The sequence below is a fragment of the Ranitomeya variabilis genome, chromosome 3 (assembly GCF_051348905.1).
Source record: "Ranitomeya variabilis isolate aRanVar5 chromosome 3, aRanVar5.hap1, whole genome shotgun sequence".
In the NCBI taxonomy this organism is placed as follows: Eukaryota; Metazoa; Chordata; class Amphibia; order Anura; family Dendrobatidae; genus Ranitomeya; species Ranitomeya variabilis.
The window spans coordinates 680871676-680880047 of record NC_135234.1 but is presented as its reverse complement, the minus strand read 5'-3'; positions in this window follow the sequence as shown (position 1 = coordinate 680880047).

Here is an 8372-nt window from a genome sequence, read left to right as displayed (position 1 = left end):
AAGTTCATTTTCATGACAAGCGTTGACTTCGCATATTTTTGCAATACGTTATTACTCTTCATAACTATAGTGAAAGCAAATTGCCACTGCAACAATTCAAGCAGCAAACTTTGTGTTAACCCAAATTTGGGTCCATCTCAAAATGTTTAGATGTTTAGCTTGCAAAAAAGAAGGCTAAGAGGAGACTTAATAACTGTCCATAAATATCTGAAGGGCTGTCACAGTATAGAGAGATCATCATTATTCTAATTTGCACATGGAAACATGAGAAGCAATGGAATGAAACTGAAAGGAAGAAAATACAGATTAGATATTAGAAAAAACTTTTTGACAGAGAGGATGATCAATGAGTGGAACAGGCTGCCACGAGAGGTGGTGAGTTCTCCTTCAATGGAAATCTTCAAACAGAGGCTGGACAGACATCTGTCTGAGATGGTTTAGCAAATTGTCTCTTCAGAGAGGAAGAGGACTAGAACTCTAGTGCCACCTACTGGAAGTAGCAATCCTAACAGTCAATGTCAACCCTTTAATGAGCCTTGTCACATGACTTAGGATAAGAGCCAAACCAGATCTCAATTTGCAGACACTGTGCTTCGGGGTACTGCCCCTCGTCAGTACAAAGTGGAGATCTGGTTTGGCTGAATGGGAGGTGTTTAGTGAATCCAGTAATGCATTGATCAGGGGGTTGGACCCGATGATCCTTGAGGTCTCTTCCAGCTCTAACATTCTATGATTCTATGACTGTAGAGTAGACTCAATGAGCAGGGGTGCAGTAACAGAACAAAGACTGCAGTGACTAACAATTGTCACCAGACTTTATCATTCTTTGGTGGCAGCAATGAAAAGAAAATACTAGACATTCATAAAGGGATGTGACTGGTCCCACCTGGACCAACCTGTGTTATATTAGCTAAATTAATTGCATTAATTGCTTAGCAATTGGTCTAAACTGATTAAAAACTAATTATAATGTGACTTAAATAGTAAAAAAAAAAAGCAAATCATGTCAGATCCTGTATAGAAAGTGGTCATCACAGAACTGATGAAAATTGATGTGTGCTCAATATGCTAAGACACTGAACTAATCTAATGGCACTTCATGATAGTGAATTATATGATAACACATTGATTTTGTGTGGGTAGGATTATATCAGTGAGAGGATTAAATATTGCAATTGTGATTTTATTACAGGAATCATGTGGCAGCTTGTCATATGTATATTTTTTGCATTAGTGGTATATATAGAAAAGGGTGAATTCCACAGCAAATATCAAAATGGGCAGCACATAATGGTGCCGGATTTTAACATCCATGACATGAGGGTTTTTAAAATTTAGTTCAATCCACATGTCAGTGATTCAATATTATTTAAACTTTGAAGACCTACTGGATGTTCTAAGATAGTGTAATGGAGCAATTCCTTATCTCAGAAACACATCACATACACCCAAATGACTGAAAACAAAAAAAAGCATAAAAGGTCTCTCTTTCCCCCTAACAAAGCTGACCTAAGAGTTAGTCAGCGCTTCTGGTTCCTATACTAGGAGTGGAATCTATAATGTAAGACACATGACCAAGGTCTACCCAACAGAAATGGGTCTAAGTCTGCTCAAGCACAAGGTGATCACAGACTATGACTGCACTGCTAGCAGGGCCGGACTGGCCAGCGGGCAGTTCTGGCAAATGCCAGAAGGGCCGGTGGCAGTAGTGGGCCGCTCGAGTGTGCCGCTGTCAGCACTTTCCCCCCGCTGTCGGCACACTCCCCCTGCTGTCAGCGCACTCCCCCCGCTGTCGGTGCACTCCCCCCGCTGTCAGTGCACTCCCCCTGCTGTCGGCGCACTCCCCCCACTGTCGGTGCACTCCTTCGGCTGTCGGCGCACTCCCCCCACTGTTGGCGCACTCCCCCTGCTTTTGGCGCACTCCCCCCCGCTGTCGGCACAGTCCCCGCCCTGCATTCAACTATACCGGCGTCATAGACGCCGGTACAGTTCAATGCAATGATGGAGGAGAGAGCGTCCGCTGTCGCTCCCTCTCCCATCATTCCCCGCTCTGCCTGGCGCTGACACTGCGTGTGCGCGATGACGTCATATCATGGCGCACCTGCTGTGTGTCGGGCGGGCAGACTGCAGCTGCTGAGACCAGAGCCAGGAGCAGCGCGGGACACGAGGAGAGGTGAGTAGAGTGTTTTTTTGTAAATAAATATATATATATATATATATATATATATATATATATATATATATATATCAATGAGTGATAACTGGATTGTGGGGCTTTTGGGGGGGATGGCTGCATTACATTCTATGGGGCTGTGCTGTATTACATTCTATGGGGCTGTGCTACATTACATTCTATGGGGCTGTGCTGCATTACATTCTATGGGGGCTGTGCTGCATTACATTCTATGGGGGCTGTGCTGCATTACATTCTATGGGAGCTGTGCTGTATTACATTCTATGGGGCTGTGCTGCATTACATTCTATGGGGGCTGTGCTGCATTACATTCTATGGGAGCTGTGCCATATTACATTCTATGGGGCTGTGCTGCATTACATTCTATGGGGGCTGTGCTGCATTACATTCTATCGGGCTGTGCTGCATTACATTCTATGGGGGCTGTGCTGTATTACATTCTATGGGGGCTGTGCTACATTACATTCTATGGGGACTGTGCTGCATTACATTCTATGGGGGCTGTGCTGTATTACATTCTATGGGGCTGTGCTGTATTACATTCTATGGGGCTGTGCTGTATTACATTCTATGGGGCTGTGCTGTATTACATTTTATGGGGCTGTGCTGTATTACATTCTATGGGGCTGTGCTGTATTGCATTCTATGGGGACTGTGCTGTATTTCATTATATGGGGACTGTGCTGTATTACATTCTATGGGGGCTGGCTGCATTATATTCTATGGGGCTGTGCTGTATTACATTCTATGGGGACTGTGCTGTATTACATTCTATGGGGCTGTGCTGTATTACATTCTATGGGGGCTGTGCTGTATTACATTCTATGGGGGCTGTGCTGCATTACATTCTATGGGGCTGTGCTGTATTACATTCTATGGGGGCTGGCTGTATTACATTCTATGGGGCTGTGCTGCATTACATTCTATGGGGGCTGTGCTGCATTATATTCTATGGGGGCTGTGCTGTATTACATTCTATGGGGACTGTGCTGCATTACATTCTATGGGGCTGTGCTGCATTACATTTCATGGGGGCTGTGCTACATTACATTCTATGGGGGCTGTGCTGCATTACATTCTATGGGGGCTGTGCTGCATTACATTCTATGGGGACTGTGCTGCATTACATTCTATGGGGACTGTGCTGCATTACATTCTATGGGGGCTGGCTGCATTACATTCTATGGGGGCTGTGCTGTATTACATTCTATGGGGGCTGTGCTGCATTACATTCTATGGGGGCTGTGCTGCATTACATTCTATGGGGGCTGTGCTACATTACATTCTATGAGGGCTGTGCTGCATTACATTCTATGGGGGCTGTGCTGCATTACATTCTATGGGGGCTGTGCTGTGTTATATTCTATGGGGGCTGTGCTGCATTACATTCTATGGGGGCTGTGCTGTATTACATTCTATGGGGGCTGGCTGTATAACATTCTATGGGGCTGTGCTCCATTACATTCTATGGGGGCTGTGCTGCATTATATTCTATGGGGGCTGTGCTGTATTACATTCTATGGGGGCTGTGCTGCATTACATTCTATGGGGGCTGTGCTACATTACATTCTATGGGGGCTGTCCTGTATTACATTCTATGGGGCTGTGCTGTATTACATTCTATGGGGGCTGGCTGCATTACATTCTATGGGGACTGGCTGCATTACATTCTATGGGGGCTGTGCTGCATTACATTCTATGGGGGCTGTGCTGCATTATATTCTATGGGGGCTGTGCTGTATTACATTCTATGGGGGCTGTGCTGCATTACATTCTATGGGGGCTGTGCTGCATTACATTCTATGGGGCTGTGCTACATTACATTCTATGGGGGCTGTGCTGTATTACATTCTATGGGGGCTGTGCTACATTACATTCTATGGGGACTGTGCTGCATTACATTCTATGGGGGCTGTCCTGTATTACATTCTATGGGGCTGTGCTGTATTACATTCTATGGGGGCTGGCTGCATTACATTCTATGGGGGTTGTGCTGTATTACATTCTCTGGGGACTATGCTGTGTTACATTACATGGGGACTGTGCTGTATTACATTCTATGGGGGCTGGCTGCATTACATTCTATGGGATCTATGCTGTATTACATTCTATGGGGCTGTGCTGCATTACATTCTATGGGGGCTGGCTGCATTACATTCTATGGGGGTTGTGCTGTATTACATTCTATGGGGACTATGCTGTGTTACATTACATGGGGACTGTGCTGTATTACATTCTATGGGGGCTGGCTGCATTACATTCTATGGGAACTGTGCTGTATTACATTCTATGGGGGCTGTGCTGTATTACATTCTATGGGGGCTGTGCTGTATTACATTCTATGGGGACTGTGCTACATTACATTCTATGGGGCTGTGCTGTATTACATTCTATGGGGGCTGTGCTGTATTACATTCTATGGGGACTGTGCTGTATTACATTCTATGGGGACTGTGCTGTATTACATTCTATGGGGGCTGTGCTGTATTACATTCTATGGGGGCTGTGCTGTATTACATTCTATGGGGCTGTGCTGTGTTACATTCTATGGGGGCTGTGCTGTATTACATTCTATGGGGCTGTGCTGTATTACATTCTATGGGGGCTGTGCTGTATTACATTTTATGGGGGCTGTGCTCTATTACATTCTATGGGGGCTGTGCTGTATTACATTCTATGGGACTGAGCTGTAATGCTGGATACAGCTGTAATTATATGTTATATAGTTGTGTTACACTCCCCTCGCTTCTTGTAACCTACAATTGTACAAAGATATTATACAGTCACCAGGCGACAAGTGGGCCTGTGTGACTTCAAATGCCAGGGCTGAATTTTAGTCCCAGTCCGGCCCTGATTGCTAGCATAGTTTTCATAACATGTTCCTCCTTGCTGTGATCAAAATATTATTTATTACCAGAAAATAATATGCCGTAAATCTTTTCATCTTTCTTATTTTCTAGAAAAAATGTTTAAAAACGATGATTGACTATCCAAGACTCAGTAATTATTAAGTTTATTATTGTAGGATGTACTGTATGTAGGGATTGTAGTGTGCAAGTATAACCAAAAGACCCCAACAGTCATTTATCATAGGGGACCTCCCTCCGGTAATCTTGACAATCACCAATTTATCAGGTGGATTACAACTGACAAGTAATTCTTACTCAGGTTGAACACTATACTGATAAAAGTCTGCAATCATTCTATGTTACTGCATACTACTAAATGCTGACAACATGCAGTATGCAAGTGTAAAAAGATGGACATTTTGCCTATTTTCCCCCTTGCAGAACATGTGTAATGTTATATTGGGTAATGTGAATAGTGATATGCGCTGATGATGATTGGGTTATGACCAAACCCGAACACTCACATGGGGATGAACAAACCAGGGGAGATTTTAAATCTGTACATCACAGTTTAATATACAGATTAGGAAAATCCCTAATCTGACTTGATTGGTCCCTGCCTGACCACAGAGGTTGGCACTCTAAAATTACACAATGGCGCCCCTACTCAACGTTAGCTGACCCTTAGGGTATGTGCACACGTTGCGGATTTCTTGCAGAAATTTCCTGAAGAAAACCGGAATTTTTCTGCAAGAAATCCGCATTGTTTTTTTTGCGTTTTTTTTCCGTTTTTTTCGCGTTTTTTTAGCATTCTGCAAGCGTAATTAGCTTGCAGAATGCTAAAGTTTTCCAAGCGATCTGTAGCATCGCTTGGAAAACTGACTGACAGGTTGGTCACACTTGTCAAACATAGCGTTTGACAAGTGTGACCAACTTTTTACTATAGATGCTGCTTTTGCAGCATCTATAGTAAAAGATAGAATGTTTAAAAATAATAAAAAAAATAAAAAAAATGCTTATACTCACCCAGACATCTCCTCAGCGGCGTCCGTTCCTCTTCCTATAGCTGGTGTGTGCGCACAGGACCTTCCGTGACGTCACGGTCACGTGAGCGGTCACATGACCGCTCACGACCAATCACAGGACAGTGACGTCATCGGCAGGTCTTTCACCGCACACCAGCTACAGGAACCGAAGCGACAGCATGCAGTGGAGGCGGGAAGACATCGAGGGTGAGTATAGGACTATTTTTTATTTTAATTCTTATTTTTTGACCAATTATATGGTGCCCAGTGCGTGGAGGAGAGTCTCCTCTCCTCCACCCTGGGTACCAACCGCACATAATCTGCTTACTTCCCGCATCGTGGGCACAGCCCCGTGCGGGAAGTAAGCAGATCAATGGACCCCTAGGTGTGCGGAATCCCCTGCAATTCCGCATTTTAATGAACATGTTGCTTTTTTTTCCACGATGCGATTTTTTCGCGGAAAAAAAGGCTACATTTGCACAAAAAATGCGGAATACACTTAAAATAATAGGAGGCATATGTAAGCGTTTTTTTCGCGTTTTTATCACGTTTTTATAGCGAAAAAACGCGAATAAAACGCGAAAAATACTTAACGTGTGCACATGGCCTTAGTGTCCTTACCTGCACCCTCACAGAGTGTAACCCAAAACTACAATAACAGAATGGACTTCACACAGACTGAGGATGAGACACAGGGCTAAAGACGTGTTGACACAATGATACATGAAAGATGAAAGAAAAAGAAAGGAACCAAAAACACCTTCGGTATATGTGACAACCCCCAGACGCTGAATGGTTAAAGTACTGAGAAGTGGAACATGCAAACAAACAGCAGTAGTAGCAATAGAGGAAACCTCCAGAGACATGTCCTGGGAGAGTACGCCTAGCAGTTTTTGCACCCTGATGGCTGCCGGAATCAACACACATAAAGTTAAAGGCAAAAAAAAGTGTGTCGCTCCTTTAACCTCTCCACACCCACTCGTCTCATAAAACACTTCACCCCAGGACTCCCGCTCATCATACAACACCACCATCCTAGCCAAATTTATAACAAAAGCATTAGTAGAAGCACAATGATTACCGAAATGTGACCACATTTTGCCTACTTTGAGCAAAAATGCTCATGATGAAATCAAACACAAATCCGATTGTGTAATGTTCGTGCAGAATTTGAGATTGGCAAATGTTTTCCGAACAAGTTCGCTCATCTGTAGACTCGAAGTTCCCAGGGTTGGAAGTCTATAACTGCGATGCTGTAAAACATCTGGACCTGGCAAAAGAGTGTCACCGATTGTATGTGCCCTCATAGCACAAGTCCACACACCCAACTAGAACCCCCACCTTCATGTAAGGTGCCAGGGTGCAAGGGATGAGTGCCTTGCCCATGGCTACGGTGCAGCGCATGTTACACTTTCGTGTAGTCAACATGATCGAGTCTTGCAGCCGGAAGAGCAGAGTGATGCGGGGAAGATTCGAGTCATGTGGAGGATGGCGACCATTACATGATCTAAGATGGTGCCAAACACGGATTTTGTAATGATGGTTAGTGGTGCAGAACAACAAGAAGGTCCTCCCCATCTTTGGCATAGAAAATACAAAAGGGACACGAAGCAGTATCCAGTCCTTCACGGGCTACACTTACAGAAGATAGTATTGTAACTGAAAATGCCAGCTTACAGCAAGGAGTGGCCGTTGTAGGAGAATGAAGTGGAAGGAAAAGGCCTGCCTAGTAGAGTGTGACTCAAGAGAACAGTCGGAAGAGATCAAGTAATGGAATAGTGAGCTGAAGAAAATCTGACCCAGCAAAAAAGCAGAGCCTTAATGAATGCCAAGCAGCAGAAGAAGCTGTACCATTTGTTGGTTGGAAGTCAATGAGAGAGCAGTGCAATACGGTGATTGAGTGGCAAGTAATAATGGAGGAGTGGAAGCAACTGTTAGCAAGAAAAGGCCTGGTGCTTATTGAGCAGTCGGAGGAGAGGATCGGGACAGAACAGTTGCGGAAGTTGATGATGCTAATGGAGAAAGAGGTGAGGCCGGGTGGCCTAATGGAAGAGGTGATTGGGTTTTCTGAAGAAGAGTTAGAGGCTGGGCATGAGCTGGAGATTGAACCCCTTTCAATGTCCGGGCTCATGGACTGAGGATGGACTAAGTGCCTGGAGGTCTTATGGGCCCAGATGCCAGTGGGTTCACCACTGACCCCTAAACTAGTCCTCACCCAGAACATGCACTCCTTACTACCAAGGAACGCTGGATTGCGGAAAAGTTCAAGGGTAAAAAAAAGATTGTTCCCAAATTCCCCAAATT